Here is a 19710-nt window from a genome sequence, read left to right on the forward strand (position 1 = left end):
GTCTCTGCCCCAGAGTATGTATAGAGACGCCAAGGGGTGGAGCAAAAGACCTCCCCTCAGCACAGCCAAGTGCAGACCATCTCAGACACCTGCACTTATGCCTGTGGTCCTAATCATCCTCTCTATGTGGACCTGGTGGGTGGGTAAAGCCACAAGGAACCTGAAAATGGGCTCCCACACTCATAAGACTCTCCCTGATATTTCCCTTAATGGCTGTAGAATTTTACACTTCCAGCAAGGTATACAGTAGTTCTTTCTCTTCAAATCCTTGCATTATGTCTCTATGACGATAGCCACTATAACATTTTTAAAGGATTCCTCACTGCTTGTGATTTGTACCTCCTGATGACTAGTAATGGTGAGCACTTTAAATATGCCCATTATAAACTTAGAAGTGGAGCTGAATGTTGGTTGCCAAGGAGGTTGGGAGAAATGCAGGTAAAAGAGTATGAAGGTTCTGGTGTAGATTAAGTCCCGAGACCTAACGTACAGACTATGAATGACTATAGTGACAACAGCTGACAGTACCATATTATGTAGTTGAAATTTATTAAGAACATTTCTACAAAATGATCTCAGTACCAATAAAGGATCATTGGGGTGACAAGTTTGCTGCTGAGTTTACTAGTGGCAAATAGTTCACAGTATATACCTATGTCAATATACCCAACTATATGCATTACGTATGTAATTTTATCAAATCTCTCTAATGTAAGGTATAGAGGTGAGACCACCATGAGGCCTGTTCATATAAAGTAGAAGGTTCTCAACCTTCCTAATGCTTTGACCCTTTAATACAGTTCTTCATGGTGTGGTGACCCCTAAACATCAAATTACTTTTGTTGCTACTTCAAAACTGTAATTTTGCTACTGTTATGAATTGCAATGTAAATATCTGTGTTTTCCAATGGTCTTAGGTACCCCTGTGAAAGGTCATTAGACCCCCACAAGAGGCTATCAGCCCACAGATTGAGAACAACTGATATAAACATCCTTGGAAGTGTTCATCAAGCCTCAATCACGCCAGTCCTTAGGAGAATAGAATAGTGAACAACTACTGCCTCTCTTTCTGCCTCTTGCCTGCACTGTTGCAACACATGAATAGAAACTTAATTATTACCTTCAGCTTGGCTCACTCTGATTTACTAACTCCACACTTGGCAGCCCATCCTGTGAGAAACACATTATTAGCAGGTTGACCGTACAGAAATTTCTAACAACTATCAACACAGAGAACAGAATAAGGTGAAAAAATTGTCTAAAAGCTGACAGAAAATATTTATTCGAGTTTTGGCCACTCTTTTAAATGTCCTCACACCAATTCACAATAGCCTCAAAGAAATAAAATAGCTAGAAATAAACATAACTAAGGAGGGTGAGGAATCTTTACACTGAACATATTAAACCTCTTAAGAAAGAGACAAACACCAGAAAATGAAAAAACAGCGCATTGTCATTGATTGGAAGAATTAATATTGTGGAAATCATCATTTTACCAAAAGCTACTTATAGATTCAATACAATCCCAATCAAAATACCCATCTCATTCTTCACAGAGATAAGAAAAAACAATTCCAGAATTCACATGGAACCACAAGAGAACCCTAATAGCCAAAGCAATCCTGAACAAAAAGACAACGCAGGAGGGCATCACCACTCCAGATCTCAAGATACGTTATAGAGCCACAGTATTAAAAACAATGTGCCATCGACACAAAAACAGCCATGTAGATCAACTGAACAAAATCAAAGACCCGTGAGTTCATGTAACGTCAGCCATTTAATATTTGACAAAGATGGCAAAAACATATGCTGTAGAAAAGAAATTATCTTCAACAAATAATTCTGAGAAAGCTGGACTTCCACTTGTAGAAGAATGAAATTAGGCCTGTAATCTGGCCCCATGTACAAGAACTAACTCCAAATGGATGAGAGCCTTGAACTGGACACCTAAAACAGAAACACTGGGAAGAAAACTAGGCAGTACTGTACATGAAATATGTATAAGAAAGGACTTCATTTGTCCAAAGAGTAAAGACGGTGAAAGTAAGTTGTCTGAAAAAGTCATAAGGAATAAGCTGTTAACTATCTACCCCAAAATACCCATAATACATGTGAGTGTATAAATATCCATAAATAGTTCAAGTAAAGTTTTCCCATGTAGGCTGACAATGCTTCCATAGGAGCCTTGGACCATCTCACAAAAAACCCAACACCAGACATGAGAAGACCTCTTTTGAGTTGGTTAAGGTTGTCCAAGGGATCCCCAAAACATTATAGGCTTTTGCAATTGTCATTGATTGTGCCCCCCAAGAGGAATAAGGTAAGTTTCTGTTGCTGAAGACGCCATGCATCTCAAACACAGGGCCCAGTCTTTGGTCTGATCTGAAAGCCTCCTCCCTGAGGACTTGTTTGCATGGTACCAGAAGACACCATATAAGCTTCCAGAGGAGAGAAGCAACCAACAATCCTTCCCAGCTGTAACGCCTATGAACCACAACAATTACCAGCAGCCCACTGGTACTATTACTGCTCTGTTACCTACAGGCAAGGAAGCCTGGGTGCAGGTTCACCAGCTGCACTCAAGGGAAGCTTAGTAAAACCAGAACTTGACCTCAAGTAACCTGAACACCTGCCGTAAACCAGGAGACTTGAGATTTGCCTGGAGGTGTCTGTCAGGAAGCCTGGGGAAGCCGAAGGTGCTAAGACCAATAATGATTATCTCAATAGAAGAAAAAGAAAAACAATTCTGGGAAGAAATAGGAGCAAGTGAGATACACAAATATCACATAACCTGTCCTAAGTTATTGACGAGTCCTTAAATAAAAATGAGGTGTTTCTTCATATACATGTTCTTTGAAAGAAGAAAATCATCTTTTTTTCTTTTATCCTTCTTTCATATATTACATCCTGACAGCAGTTTCCCCTCCCTCCACCCCTCCCAGTCTGCCCCTCCCCCAATCCACTCCTCCTCTGTTTCCCTTCAAATAAAAGAGCAGGCCTGCCAGGGATATCCACTGAACACGGCTTAACAAGTTACAATTAGACTAGGCATATATCCTCCTATCAAGGCTGAACGAGGCAACCCAGTGTTGCTGGAGGGCTTCTCTCCAGGTTCCCCAAGCCCCGCAGTCCCACAATCCACTTATAAAATAATCACTCAGACGCTTGTATCACTTATAAACTGTATGGCCGTGGCAGGCTTCTTGCTAACTGTTCTTTTATCTTAAATTAACCCATTTTTATAAATCTATACCTTGCCACATGGCTGGTGGCTTACCGGCGTCTTTACATGTTCTTATCCTGGCGGTGGCTGCAGTGTCTCTCCCTCCTTCTTCCTGTTTCCCCAATTCTCCTCTCTCTTTGTCCCGCCTATACTTCCTGCCTGGTCACTGGCCATCAGTGTTTTATTTACATAGAGTAATATCCACAGCAACCCAGTAGGAATAAAAGGGTCCCAAGTGCAAGCAAGAGCCATAGACACCCCCACTCCAACTGTTAGGAGTCCCACAAGAACACCAAGATGCACAACCATATTCAGAGGACCTAGCTCAGACCCATTCAGGGTCTGTGTCTGTCACTTCAGTCTCTGTGAGCCACTATGAGTCCTTAGTTGATTCTGTGGGCTATGTTCTCATGGGGTCCTCAACCCCTCTCGCTCCTCCAGTCCTTTCCCTGCCCTTTCCTGTGGGGTTCACCCGGGCCCACCCAGTATTTGGCTGTGGATCGCTGCATCTGCTCCCATCAGTTGCTGGATGGCGCCCCTCTGATGGCAATTGGGTTAGACACCAGTCTATGAGTATAGCAGACTATCATCAGGAATCATTTTGTTGGTGTGTGTGTGTGTGTGTGTGTGTGTGTGTGTGTGTGTACCAGTCATGTTTGGGTCTATCCTGGATCTCTGGGCTGTGGTGATATTTTATTTGTACTGAAATGTGATTTTAATTTTATGTTAATAAATAAAGTTGCCCTGGGGTCAGAGCTATTAGAGCCATAGCAAGAGCATGGTGGTTAGAAGAGCTAGGTAGATTTCTGTGTGTTTAGGGATACAGCCAGTATTGGAGACATATGCCTTTAAGACCTAGGGGGCTGTACATTCAGACAGTGACAAGGCAGTCACGTGTTTGGGTTTACAACCAATGAGAAGGCAGAACAGAAAGATTATTTAAACAGAGACACAGGAAGTACCTCCCTCTCTCGGGGAAGCTAGGAGCACTGCAGGAGGTAAGATTTTATCTCTGAGCTCTGACCTCTCGGCTTTCTCTTTTACATTGGCTCAGTGTTTCTTATTTTAAAAAGACGATTGGTTACATCTACATCTGGCGCCCAACGTGACAAGAATCCATTAAAAACTGCTTGGGGCCGGCTCCCTAGCCAGAGCAGCCGGCTCCCTAGCCCCAGCCCTGAGCTTGGGCTCAGGCCGGACTGTGAGTTGCTTGCTTAAAGCCAGTGCTACAAACAACTCAGGCCTGCCCTGCTAAACAGGGCCCCTGCCTGTAAAGCCAAGCCTTGACTGGGCTCAAGAGGAAACAAGTGGCTGGCTTTAAGCTTTAGCCGGCTACCCCTTCGCTTTCACTTTCACTTTCACTTTCACTTTCACTTTCACTTTCTCTCTTGCTTTCTCTCTGTCTCTCTGTCTCTCTGTCTCTCTCTCTCTCTCTCTCTCTCTCTCTGGATTCACACCTAGGACACTAGGTGGCTCTTTTGAAATTCGCTCGGATTTCTACTGTTCTACGCAGATTTGGTAAGTCATAAAGGAAAAAATGGGTTTTCTGTGTACATTGGAAGAAAATTGGGTTTTTGAAATTTTAGGCAGTCTGACAATGGAACAACTATATGAAAAGATTAATGTTGATCGAATTATGCAGTTTATCACCATGCTTATTCTCATTTTACTATTTAAAAAGATAGTCGATTTAAATGCCAGGATAACAGCTTTAGAAAAACCTGTTAATTTTAACAGTGAAGTTGGTTCAAGTTTGGATCATAAGGTTACAGAAAGAAAGCCTGTTTTCACACAGTCATCCTTAATTTATCCTGTAACCGTACAGCAGATGCCTGATCAAATGGCTACACAAAATATCTGGGCTCCAATTGAACTGATGGATTTTAAAAGGTTTAAGGAGGCAATAGTATCTTATGGCATGCATTCCCCATATGTAAAACAAATGTTAAACTCTTGGTCAACATATAATAGGATTATACCACAGGACTGGCGGGACCTTGCACAAGCTGTTCTGGAACCCAGCCAGAAAATTCAATTTCTAACATGGTTTAAGGAGAAAGCTAGAAACGTAGAAACACAATGGAGAGATAAAGAAATACAAGTTTGTCAGGATCAGCTTATTGGAGAAGGCCAATATGCTTCAATACAAACACAATGTTTATATGATGTTCAAACCGTAATTTTATGTCAAATGGCAGCCTTGAATGCATGGGACAGAGTTGATGAACCAGAAAAAAAACCTGAGTCATTCACAAAGGTTATACAAGGCCCAAAAGAATCTTTCACAGATTTTTTAAAAAGACTGGCTTCAACAGTAAACAAAATGGTCTCAAGATCAAAAACTAGTAAGGCAATAATTGAAGCTTTGGCATTTGAGAATGCGAATGCAGCATGCAAAAGAATAATCAGGCCGTTAAGGGCAAGATCTGCACCTTTGAAAGATTGGATTAGAGAAACAATTAATGTTGAGGTTGATGAGCATGATGATACGTGGGTAGGAGAAGTAATTTCAAAAGGTTTGAGGAGTGTTAGATGTTTTGGGTGTGAAAAGCAAGGACATTTTAAAAGGGACTGTAAACAGGTCATTCCTAGAAGCAATGTTTCTTCAAGGAACAATGGCAACAGAATGCCCCTTCCTTCTGGAGTATGCAGAAGGTGTGGTAAGAAAAAACACTGGACCAACAAATGTAGATCAACAAAGGACAGACAGGGTAATCCTTTGCCTCAGTTTTCGGGAAACTCCCAGAGGGGCCTCATGCAGGCCCCCATAGCAAAACCAGTTCAAACCTTTCCTGCAGCTGTAGAGGAAATCCCTGCTCTGAGCGATTAAATAATCAAATAACTATTAAAATAAATCATACTGGTCAAGATGATAAAAAAGAAAAAATAAAAAATTCAGGAAAAAACATAAAAAAAAATTTTTGACAAACTTCTATTAATGAACAGAGACCAAAATTAACGATAAAAATAAATGGTGTTTTGTTGTCTGGTCTGGTAGACACAGGTGCAGACATTACCATAATTGCACCAAAATTTTGGCATCCAGCTTGGCCTCTTCAGGAGGTAAACGTTCAACTGTTAGGGATTGGGACATTATCTGGAGTGAAACAGAGTACAAGATGGCTAGAATGTATAGGTCCAGAAGGACAGAGAGGAAAATTAAAACCATATGTCACTAACATAGCTATGAACCTGTGGGGTCGAGACTTGTTACAACAATGGAATACTCAGATTAAAATCCCTCCAATCTCAGAAACAAATCATAAACTAGCACATGTTTCTGAGAAAAATATTAAAAGACATTATTTTGAGTGGTCACCAGCCATCCATATTATACAGGAACAGGGCACAACAACTGATAATCCTCCAAAAATACCAACAGCTCTACCTTTAAAATGGTTAACAGACAAGCCTGTATGGGTTCAACAATGGCCTTTAACAACAGAGAAACTCCAGGCTTTAAAAGAGCTGGTAAAAGAACAGTTAAATGCTCAGCATATTGAACAGTCAACCAGCCCTTGGAATTCTCCTGTATTTGTTATTAAAAAAAAATCTGGTAAATGGAGAATGGTAACAGACCTTAGAGCAATTAACAAAGTAATTCAGCCGATGGGCTCTCTACAATCTGGAATTCCTTTGCCTACTCTGTTACCAAAAGGATGGCCTCTCATAGTTATTGAGTTAAAAGACTATTTCTTTTCAATACCCTTACAAGAAAAGGACAAAGAAAGATTTGCTTTCACAGTGCCTACTTATAATAATTCTCAACCGGTTAAAAGATTTCAATAGAGGGTCCTCCCACAGGGAATGTTAAATAGCCCAACTCTGTGCCAATATTTTGTACAACAGCCATTGGAAGTGATACGTAAAAAATTTCCTAAATCTATAATTTATCATTATATGGATGATATTTTACTAGCTAACTCAAATACAGATACTTTAAAAAAAATATTTAAAGAAATAAAAAAAAATTTGCCTTGCTGGGGATTACAAATTAATCCTAAAAAAATACAAAGAGGAGATTTTATTAATTATTTAGGATATAAAATAGAGCTACAAAAAATTAGACCCCAAAAGGTACAAATTCGGAGAGATAGACTACAAACTCTTAATGACTTTCAAAGATTATTTGGAGATATTTCTCATCTACGAACTATTGTTGGGGTAAAAAATGATAAACTGACTAATTTGTTCAAAACCTTAGAAGGTGACAAGGACTTAAATAGTCCAAGAAAATTATCACCTGAAGCTGAGAAAAAATTGGCCTTGGTAAAAAAGAAAGTACATAAAGGACACGTGGATCGTATTGATCCAAAGCTGGATTACATTTTGGTTATTTTACCTTCTAGGCATTCCCCTACTGGAATATTAATACAGAGAAAAGATATTATATTGGAATGGATATTTTTACCAAATAAACCAAATAAAAAATTAAAAACTTATGGAAAAAAAATCTCTAACTTGATTTGGAAAGAAAAATTGAGACTTCGTCAATTAACAGAAATAGACCCAACAAAAATTGTCGTACCTTTAACTAAGGAGGACATTAAAAAATTATGGACAAAAAGTGAACCTTGACAAAGAGCTTGCAGTAATTTTTTGGGAAAAATTAACAGCAAATATCCCAAAAACAACAAAATTGATTTTATAAAGAGAGCTGATTGGATCTTGCCTCGAATTGTACGGCAAAAACCCATATCTGGAGTTCGTACATTTTATACAGATGCCAATAAACAAGAAAAGACAGGTTACAAATCAAAAAAATTAAATAAAGTAGTACAAAGTCCTTATAATTCAGTACAAAAATCAGAATTGTATACTATTCTGTTGGTATTAATGGATTTTTCAGAACCTCTCAACATAGTAACTGACTCTCAGTATGCTAAAAGAGTGGTGTTACATATTGAGACTACAGAATTTATCCCTGATGCTTCAGAATTAACTTCACTATTTATTCAATTACAAGATACAATCAGAAAAAGGAGTCATCCTTTATATATAACTCACATCCGATCTCATACTGGTCTGCCAGGCCCTCTAGCACAAGACAATGATGAGATTAATAAATTATTGATAAAAAATATGCTGGAGGCCTCAAAATTTCATAAAAAACATCATGTCAATAGTAAAGGTTTAAAAAAAGATTTTTCCATAACCTGGCAACAAGCCAAAAAAATAGTAAAAAAATGTCCTACTTGTTCCTTCTATAATCAAACGCCATTACCAACAGGATGTAACCCAAAGGGTACTCAGAGGAATGAAATCTGACAGATGGATGTGTTTCACTTTACAGAATTTGAAAAATTAAAATATGTACACCACACCATTGATACTTATTCAGGATTTCAATGGACAACTGCTCTGAGTTCTGAAAAAGCTGATTCTGTAATCACTCATTTGCTAGAAGTTATGGCCATTATGGGTATACCTGCACAAATCAAAACTGACAATGCTCCATCATATGTCTCTGTTAAAATGAAACAGTTTTTTGCTTATTACAATATAAAACATATTACAGGCATACCACATAATCCTACAGGTCAAGCAGTTATAGAAAGATCAAACAAAACTCTAAAGGATATGCTAAACAAACAAAAATGGGTAACAAAAACCCCCAGAAATAGACTGCATAATGCTCTTCTAACTTTAAATTTTCTAAATGCCAATGAGAAAGGAACAACAGCTGCAGAGAGACATTAGATAATAAAAAAAACTACAAAATTAAATCAGCCTATATACTTTAAGGATGTGCTGACCTCAGAATGGAAACCAGGGTATGTATTACGTTGGGGACGAGGTTTTACTTTTGTTTCTACAGGAGAAGATAAGCTGTGGGTACCATCAAAATTGATAAAGGTTCGATTTAAACAAGAGAAACCTCTTAATTAGAGGAGGTGATAGTTCATCAACCAACATGAACATCCAATTTAAACTAACTTGTACCTATAACACATGTCTTTTCATTTAATCAGATAATAACTTGCCAAAAAAAAATCCCCAAAATTAGTCTTGGGGGAAGGTTTTTGTTTTTGTCTTTTAAGAGAATAAAGGTTAAAAAATCTAAAAAACACAAGACAAATGAGACAACTAAAAAAAAGGAACAAATCATCTATCCCAGGAAACAAAGTGAAACGACGTATGGGTATATATAATCTAAAAAAAAAATTTATGTCTTCTTAAATGTTTGTTTCTGCTTTTCTCTAAAGATTTAACACTATTGGTTTTCTAATAGTCCCAGTTCAATTAAAATTTAAAGTTGACTTTAGAGTTGGAGAATGGCTCTCTCCTTCTTTAAATTCAAGCATGTTGTTAAAAGGAAAATACAAACTCCCTGTATCATGCCAAAAAGAGCCATTTTCTGCTATGGGACAGGACAAAAGCCAAATTAATTAAGGGACTATTCTATTACTAATCTCAACTCTTTGATTCTATTCTGATTCTTTAAACTTTTCTTAAAGTATAAATTTTATATCAAAATTTACAAGATTAATAGATACATATACATTTTAAACTTTGTTAAGATAGAAATAGTCATATAGAGTACTAACTAATTCTAAAAAAAAGGCTTCAATTAACTACATATATATGTCTTTGTGTTCGAGTCTCTTATCAGTTTTCTGCAGGAAATCATGGCCAGGCCTAACATCAACTGAAGTCTCCAGGAAAAAAATGGGGCCCCACAACAACAACAACAACAATTCCACGTGGACAATAATAATATCACTAAACTGACAAACATCATCTACAGATCAGCTTTGAACTACAAGGTGCTAAGAGCAATTTTAAGATGACTAGCTAAGATGATCCAGTCTCAAAGACTACTTGAATAAGGACTTGAGATAAACCCTGAACTTTGACATTATACACAGACTAGATAATAATGAAAGATATAGTTACCTTTCCTAAAATTTGACAATTAACTTAAATTTTTCTTTCAGGATAAAGATAACTTCGCCCATACCCAACAGAAAACAATTTTAAAAATGACGCCCACATTCCCAAAGAGGTGGTGTGGGGCGGGTGGTTTTTCTTTGGTTCTTTTTAATGGGTTTTGGGTCTGGGATAATTTTCATTATTTAGGGGGGTAGGTTACAAGTTGTCAAGGGTTAAGAAAAAGGCTAAGCAAAGGAGATTAGATTTAAGGTTCTTGTTTAAAAAAAAAAAAAAGATAATTACTAGTTTTAAATACTTTACATTATTACCAACTATTAGGATATAAAGAAATGAAAGTTAGTAGTTATAGACATTACAATAGAAATTGTAGTCATATTAGATACGTTTTAAAAATTGAGCAGATGTATTTTAGACAGGTCATCTTCAAACCCTTCAGAGATCTACAGAATATGGCATTTAAAATGTTTTAATAACTTAGAAATTTTTCTTTTTTGAGACATGTCGGCTCCTGACAGTACCAATCTACTTCAGAGAAAATATGGGCATTAAAGAAACTGCATATGGAGTTAATTTTCATTGTGGCAAAAGTTAGCCACTGGACAACAAAGTATCCTCAAATCAACAGGACAAAATGAACAGACAGAACACGAAACAAAGGACTACTGATTCCTGCCAAAACAAGTGTGGTTATGGCTTTATCAAAAGGCATCTTCTGAGGCCAGGACAATATGACACCATCCCTGAAGTGGACTTCACAATCCAAAAAAGGTACAGTGTCCTTTTCTTCGAAGGCAGCTGAACAGGCAGTGGGCCGATGGCTTCTGTTGTGCAATGGAACAGCAACTAAAGCTCACGCCTCTCAATAGTAGACTGGCATTTAATAGAGGGATGTGGAGAAGAAGGGGATGCTGAGATGAAGCCATATATACACAGCCAAGAAAAATGGACAGCTGAATTCAAAAACCATCAACAATTTCCAGAATTTAAAATCCTAAATCATGACATGACACTAGTGGAATTCAGGTGTTTCTGGTACATGGACTGCTCTCACCCAATGTGAGGTTGAACTGTTGACCTTGTGTACAACCTACTTCACAAATGAGTCTGTCAGATACCATAAGCCTATAGGCTGAAGATGATGCCCCAACACTGTGGAGAAACCTCAGGTGACTGTCCAGGCAGCTGGCTGTTTCTGTCAACTCACAAAATTTTTGGAAGCTGCTTTTGTGCACTTCTTGTTTTTATTTTTGTTAGCTAATATTATTTCCTTCTTGGGTCTCTGAGGGAGTTAAAGATTAGTTAGTTATAGTTGAAGATTAATTAGGATAGAAAGTGAATTAGATACATTTTGGACTTACTAAAATAGGATAGATAAGGGAATTATTTTCTCTGATTTGTCAAATACAAATGGACTAGACATCGTTTAGGTATTTGTTACTTGTATATATTGTATATAGTTATTGTACTTTTGTATATAGTTTTTCTTTTGTTAGTTATAACCTTTTGCCTTTTTTCTTTTTATTAAAATAGAAAAGGGGAAATGTGGTGATATTTTATTTGTACTGAAATGTGATTTTAATTTTATGTTAATAAATAAAGTTGCCCTGGGGTCAGAGCTATTAGAGCCATAGCAAGAGCATGGTGGTTAGAAGAGCTAGGTAGATTTCTGTGTGTTCAGGGATACAGCCAGTATTGGAGACATACGCCTTTAAGACCTGGAGGGCGGTACTTACAGGCAGTGATGAGGCAGTCATGTGGTTGGGTTTACAACCAATGAGAAGGCAGAACAGAAAGATTATTTAAACAGAGACACAGGAAGTACCTCCCTCTCTCGGGGAAGCTAGGAGCACTGCAGGAGGTAAGATTTTATCTCTGAGCTCTGACCTCTCAGCTTTCTCTTTTACATTGGCTCTGTGTTTCTTATTTTAAAAAGACGATTGGTTACATCTACACTGGGCTATCCTGCCTCTGGTTCCTGGACACCCAGGCAGTGCCAAGCATGGGCTCCCTCTCATGGCACAGGCCACAAATTGGACCAGTCATTGATTGGCCATGCCAACAAGTTCTGTGCCATTATTACCCCAGCACATCTTGTTAGCAGGAAATTACACTTTAAAAGATAAAGGGTGGTGGCAGCACACATCTTTAATCCCAGCACTCAGGGGGCAGATGCAGGTGAACTTCTGAGTTCTAGGCCAGTCTGATCTACAGAAGTGAGCTCCAGGACAGCCAGAGCTATAGAGAAACCCTATATTAAAAAAAAAAAAAAAAAAAAAAAAAAAAAGAAAAAGATAAAAGAGACTGAGACCCAGGATATAGATAAAAGCTTCTGGGGCGGGGGGGTTGGGGTGGGGGGCTGAGAAGATGGCTTAGTCAGTAAAGTAGACCAGAGTGTGATTTTTCTGGAACCCACATTAAAAAGCCAGACATGGTGGTACAAAGTTTTTATCCCAGCAAAAGAGAAAAACAGAGCCCAGCCTCACCAACAAGTCCCAGGTCGCATGGAGAGACCCTTTCTCGAAACACAAGGTGGATGTCTCCTGAGAGATGATACCAAAGTTTGACCTCTGACCTCTAAACACATGCACACAAACATGCACATGCATACACATGCCCTTGCACCCGTACACACAGGCACACCAGCCTATATGCCCACCTAAAGGGTCACCGTAGGGGTCGGACAGAGGAAGGTGTGAACCATATGAAGAGATAAGAAGGAAAACCCAGAGCAGACTGGGTTTCATCAACCTAGATCGGCTTCAAGGGGTCTAATGCCAGGTGGTTCACTGTCAGCATATTTAAAACACAGTATATTTTGGGAAAGGATTTCTAGGCAACAATCAGTCCAATTCTAAGTGCACAATAAAGTTTAAGGTGTGACTACATAGAAACTCCTTTACAAAGTGCATGTGACCATGAGGGTGGGTTCTATACCTAAAAGGCCTGGAATCGAATCTGTCCTATCGATAGCATAGAGATCAGCAGGCTACAAAGGACATGTGACATCTCCCCTAAGGATGGGTACAAAGTGAGTACAAGGACCTCTGTGCCCCCAACACACACATATGCGTGCGAACACACACACACACACACACACACACACACACACACACACACACACACCAGGTTTTTTTGAGCTGATGGTTTTTTCCATCTCGCCATCGTTACTTAGAAAGGAGAGAAAGTCAGAGGCGAAGAGTCACTTGAAGGAGTTTGAGAGGAGGAAGGAGTGAGTTAGAGCCCGGAAAAGCAGGCCAGCACTCGAAAGAACGAAGGCTGCCTTTTATCTGAGTCAAGAGGAGTGAAGGACGGGACATTAGTCAAAAGTTCAGGAGCCATCGAGAGGCAGCAGAGATGGTGTTTGGGCCAGGTGTGCAGAGTGGAGGCGTTCTCGCACGATGCCCCTCAGTCTTCTCAGGAAAATCAAAGGCAAGGTCATGAGCGAAGCCTAAGATTTGAGGCTGATTGGAAGGGACAGGGCTGGAGCAGCCACTCAGATGATGCATTAGGAGGGGAACGTGTAGTAAATAAGAGAATCACTAAGCAGCAGCAGGCAGAGCCGTGACATCAGCGCGGCACAGGGACGGCGGCACTCAGGACGAGATGATGTCCCTGGCAGCCATGGGAACGAGGAAGCAGGCCTGAGATGGAAGGGAATGTACCCTAAATATGATGTACCCTAAAATGTCAGGCCGAAGCATTTACACCAAGCAGCGCAGAAGGCTACGTCTCGCTGCCTTCCCACCTCCTGTAATTCCCCATCATGACTATTATTACAAAGGGTTACATTTATTGTCTCCCAAAAAAAATTGTTGTCTCCCCCCCGAATTGACAGCTCATATCCTACCTTGTTCATCACTCCGCCAGCAATGAAGAGTAAAGTACCCACCACACCCAAAGGGACCAGTTGTGTACTTGACCTGGGCCACCCACACTGTGAGCTTCTCACCTTGATGTTATTCCAGTTCCAGCTGCATCTTCCTTTTTGACTTTTCCCCTGGTGGAGACTCTGATCATGGGACCTGTACACACCCTGGATTTGATCTGCCTGTTCTGCTTTGCCTAGTAGCTGTGCTGTCCTTTCACTGTGGGTACCTGATTCTGCAGCCCTCATGCTCTCCTGGTTACTGCTCCAGCATCCTATCCCAGCATACTGGTTAGAGTCAGTGCATCTGTTAGGATTTTTGTGCTGAACTTTGCCTATGAAGAAGTGATATCTACCCAGAATGAGAGGAAATCGTCTTTCTGGGATATAGACAGCATAAGGAGACAGAACTAAATGGATCAGAGTTAGAATCATAACAAAAAAAGAGCTAGCATCTGATACCATAAGAACAAAGATCAGAAATATGCCAAAGACCAAGAAACAGAAGGAGAAACAAAGAAACAGTAGAGATGAGGATGCCAAGAAGGCATCAAGTTCCCAACAATAAGCCTAAACTTGTGAGTCAGAGGCATATGACCCAGCTCAGCTCTGGCTCACAGCCTAAGGGACAAAAAAAATAATTATAATAAAAAATAATAAGCCTTAAGAGTTGAAGAGATCTGCTGGGGGGGTGTCTTTCTGTATGCTGTGAATATGTGTTGCTCTGATTGGTTGGTAAATAAAGCTGCATTGGCCTATGGCAAGGCAGCTTAGAAGCAGGTGGGAAATCCAAGCAGATATAAAGAGAGAAGAAAGGAGAGGAGGGAGAGAAAGGAGGAGCCCGCCTCCCAAGGAGCAACAAGCCAGCAGATTGGTAATGCCACAGCCATGTGGCAAAACATAGATTAATAGAAATGAGTTGATTTAAGATGATAGGGCTAGCAAGCAAGAAACTGAAGCCATTGATCATACAGTTTGTAATTAATATAAGCCTCTGAGTGATTATTTTATAAGCTGCTTCAGGACCGCAGGGCTGGGTGGAACTGGAGAAACTTCAGAGATCATTCTACTCCAAATTGTATTCATTCCCATATGCATGTGTCCTCGTTAGGGTTACAATTGCTATGATGAAACACCATGAATGAAAGCAAGTTGGGGAGGAAAAGCTTTATTTTGGCTTATACTTCAGAATCATAGTCAATCACTGACAGACGTCCTGCCAGGAACTCAAGCAGGGCTCGGACCTGGAGACAGGAACTGATGCAGAGGCCATGGAGGGGTGCTGCTTACTGGCTTGCCTTCCATGGCTTAGAATCACTAATTAAGAAATGCCCTACAGGCCTGCCTATAACTAGATCATTTTCTCAATTGATGCTCCCTCCTCTGCCATGACCTTAGCTTGTGTCAAGATGACATAAAACTAGCCAGCACGACTGACCTCTTGTCAACTTGACAAAGGAATATATCACTTAAGCCATACCTTCCTTTATTATTCATCCCCAAGATCTCATATTAATAGGAACATTATGGCAGCAGAGTAGGCACTATGGACTATGTGCTGCTATGAATGCCTGGAGTACTTGAAACACAAGTTGGGAAGACTCAAAATGCTGGGCTGAATTAAATACCTGATGAGGATAGTAGTTATTTCAGCGAGTTGGGGTCAGCATGCAGTCAGTACTTTGCTCTGGAAAACCATACGGTTCACCTCTTCTCAAAGTATGATAAGGAAAACTGGTACCAAATTATCTCTGATTCAGTATTCAAGAGTTCAGTTTCAGCCTACCAGCCATGTAACAGAATGGAGTCTCATCCACCCAGCAGAGAATGTGGTGACATCTTTTGCTAATGTTAGATGGGTAGTCACAGAAGAAAGAGCATGTTCAATAAACTCAGACCAGAGGTCAGGTCTGAGCCTACCCTTGAGGACGGCCTTCCTTGCTTTGAGAAGCCCCCAAGCAGGCACATTTCCTTCCCAAACTTGCCTCAAGATGAGCCTCCTCCAAAAATGACCCTGGCCATTGAGGAGGCTTTGCAGAAGATCTCCACACTACAGAATGAGCTTGCTGCCCTTAGACCTCAGATTGCCAAGGTTGCAACCCTGTAGGAGCAACAGAGTCCCAGTGCAGGTCACTTAGATTCTTCCACCTCTGTCTCTCACATCACCACCTCTCTCCCATCCCCCTCCATTGCAGCTCCACCAAAGTATGTCTGTTTTGATCTGATTTTAAAGAGAGAAGAGAGCAAAAACTCAGTGCTGGAAAGACTTTGGCTAAGAGCCTCCCAAAGAAGCCTGACATGCCAAATATCCTTGAGATATGAACAGTGTAAAGCTATGGCCAGTCAAGAGATCAGAGGAAGACAAAAAGCCTAAGCCAGTGGATGCTACTGACCCTGCTGCCCTCACAGCAGATGCACTGAAATAGAAGTTTGCTTGGCAGTATCGACACAATAGCCAAGGTGAACTTGAAAGAGAAATTCTAAAACTAGAGTCAGAGGCTACCTCAGTTCTGAAGATCTACTTAAGAGTATATTATGATATGTTTTTGATAGGTATATAGGGTTCATCTTCAAGTATGGAAAATATTTGTAGGGCTTCGGTACACAGACAGGCTATTTGTGCATGTTTCTGTGCATTTTCAAAATTTTCTTTCTTTCTTCCTTCCAGCTCCACCTTCTACAGCACACACAGTTTATCCTCTAAATTCCGGCAGGCCTCACTCCAACACTGCAGCTGCGGCTCATGACCATCCACGGTACTGGCATCTCCAAAACACTGGGGTCTCTTGCTGCATGCAACTGAGCTACACTTGCACCATTCACTTTTCCTGGGCTCTCTTTGTGGTGCCAAGCCACAGCTTCTCTGCATGACCCTTTTAATCCTGGCCTGCAGCTGCTATTGAGGCTGCACCTTCACCAATGGCCTCTCCTGGCTTCTCACAGTGCCAAGTCTCAGCTGCTCTCCATGACCCCTTAATGCCTTCAAAACCAGCACTACCTGGGAGATTGTTACATGTGACCAAATTCAGCTGCCAGAGCAGGGTACAACCTTGACCATCTCTGGAATATGCTCTGTGTGCTGACTCTGAGGAAACGCTCCCAGAAGATTTCACCTCAGTGATGCTGGTCTCTTCTTAATTGCCACTAATTTCTTAGCTGCAGCTGACCAGCATCAATTGTCGCAATAAAGCAAAGGTTCTTCATTGGTCCTGGTCTCTTGTTAAACACAGTAGATTCTTCAGCCCTAACTGACCAGGTATTACAGATTCTTAACTCAAATGTAGAGTCTTTGCTTCCCTCTGAAACTTCATAAGACAAGCCTTTATCCTCTGCACTGCTCTCAACATTCGTATCTTTCAAGCTCCTACAAAACAGTCTACTGAGCTAGCCCCAAAGTCCAAAGTCCTCCCACAGTCCTCCCGTGGCCAAGTCTGTGACAGGAATACTCCACTATGCTGTTCTAGTTTGGGTTACTACTGCTATGATTGTACATCATGACCAAAAGTAAGTTAGGGAGAGAAGGGTTTGTTTGGCTTATGGGTCCACATTCATAATCCATCACTAAAGGAAGTCAAGAGAGAAACTCAAACAGGGCCAGAACCTGGAGATAGGGGCTGATGCAGAGGCCATGGAGGGGTGCTGCTTCCTGGCTTGCTCATCATAGCTTGCTCAGCTTGCTTTCTCATAAAACCCAGGACCACCAGCCCAGAGATGATTCCACCCTCAACGTTCTGTCTGTCCTACATCAATCACTAAGAAAAAATTCTACAGGCTCGCCTACAGCCCAATCTTAGAAAGGCATATTCTCAGTTGGGGTTCCCTCCTCTCAGGTGACTCTAGACTGTGTCTAGTTAATATAAAATTAACCAGCACAGCAGGACATGTTGGAATTACCAGAAAACCTGTGCATTCAGGTCTGTTCTAATATTTGGTGTAAGAGATGAATCCAGACATCTATTACACATCCACTGTGTGCTTAATGCAATGATAACCAAGGCCATGAGAATAGTGAAGTCAGAGTGTATAATATCATGAAAGCAATGTCAAAATCTACCTCAGACAGAAGTATCTTCAGATGGCAAAAGGGACATCTTCCTTCTCTACTTGGATTAAGAGGAGCTTTCAGAGCAAGTGACAGCTGAAGAGGACAGACCACTTAGGAGAACATGCCACTGGAAAAGAGCATGCTGAGTTTGGCAAGTCCTGGGCAGCGTGGTTGGTGCCTCAAAGAGAAATCCAGCAGTGACGGGGCATAAGACTGAAGAAAGTGAGCAGCAGCAGATGACAGGGACCCTGGTCAGGATGAGCAGTTAGAATCTGATCTTGCAGGTGAGAGGGAGGAATAGAGTGAAAAGAACAGGAAAGTGGAAGCCCAAGCAATAGGAGCATGTAGAAAATGCAATGCTTTCTGGGATAACATCTAGAACTGTGGTTTGTGGTTTATTTGTAATCTAAGAAATAAAATCTGCCTGAAGATCAGAGGACAGAACAAGCCACCAGATTAAACATGAAGGCCAGGCAGTGGTGGCACACACCTTTAACCCCAGCACTAGATAGGTTGAAACAGAAAGTGATATGTGTGGACAGAGAAAGGAATATAAGGTGGGAGGAAACAGGAACTCTGGCTCCTTCAGCCTGAGGAGTTAATGAGGTAAGAGGTGGTGACTGTGGCTTGTTCTGCCTTTCTGATCTTTTAGGCAAATTTTATTTGTTCAAAATGTCACCACAGTGGTTCCTCACAAATGTAGGCCATCCGGTGGCATTCAAGGAAAGGCTCCCTATAAGAACCATCTTGGGTTTCTTGAAGCTTCTCAGCAATAGGACAGTCAGCACTATTAGGAGATGTGCTAGCTTGGATGTAACTGACCCCCATATGCTCATGGGGAGTGGCACTATTGGAAGGTGTGGCTTTGTTGGAGTAGGTATGGCCTGTTGTTGTTTGTTTCTGCTCTTGGGGGTGGGCTGTCACCTAGCTCCCAATTAAATCACACACTGAGAGACTTATTATTACATGTAAATGCCTGGCCTTTATCTTGGCTTGTTGCTAGCCAGCTTTCCTTAGCTTAAATTATCCTGTCTACCTTTTGCCTCTGGGCTTTTTCTTTTTCCTACTTCTGAAATCTTACTCTTACTCAATGGTTTGCTGTGTAGCTGAGTGACTGGCCCCTAGAGTCCTCCTCCTTTTCTGGCTTCTTCCCTTTCTTCCCTTTTCTTCCACTCCCAGATTTCTCCTTCTATATATTCTCTCTGCCTACCAGCCCTGCCTATCCTTTCTCTGGCCTTGCTATTGGCCATTCAGTTATTTATTAGACCATCAGGTGTTTTAGACAGGCACAGTAACACAGCTTCACAGAGTTAAACAAATGCAACATAAACAAAAGTAACACATCTTAAAATAATATTCTACAACAATGGCCTTGTTGGAGGAAGTGTGTCACTGTAGAGGTGAGCTTTAGGGTCTCATATATGCTCAAGCTATGCCCAGTGTCTCAGTTCACTTCCTGTTGCCTGCATATCAAAGATGTAGAATTCTCAGCTCCATCTCCAGCACTATGTCTGCCCGCATGCCACTATGTCCCACCATGATGATAATGAAATGAAACAAGTAAATGTTTTCCTTTATAAGAGTTGCCATGGTCGTGATATCTCTTCACAGCAATAAAAACCTTAACTAAGACAGAAGTTGGTGCCAAGGACTGGAGTATTATTGTGATAGTCCTGACCA

At 40.8% G+C, this 19710-nt stretch overlaps 1 pseudogene; it reads left to right on the forward strand.

Moving 5' to 3' along the window:
- The first annotated feature begins 15592 nt into the window (after nt 1-15592).
- LOC102907029 (mitochondrial fission regulator 1 pseudogene) lies at nt 15593-16546 on the forward strand (annotated as a pseudogene).
- Nucleotides 16547-19710: the final 3164 nt, after the last annotated feature.

Source organism: Peromyscus maniculatus, chromosome 21 (assembly GCF_049852395.1).
Source record: "Peromyscus maniculatus bairdii isolate BWxNUB_F1_BW_parent chromosome 21, HU_Pman_BW_mat_3.1, whole genome shotgun sequence".
Classification (NCBI taxonomy): Eukaryota; Metazoa; Chordata; class Mammalia; order Rodentia; family Cricetidae; genus Peromyscus; species Peromyscus maniculatus.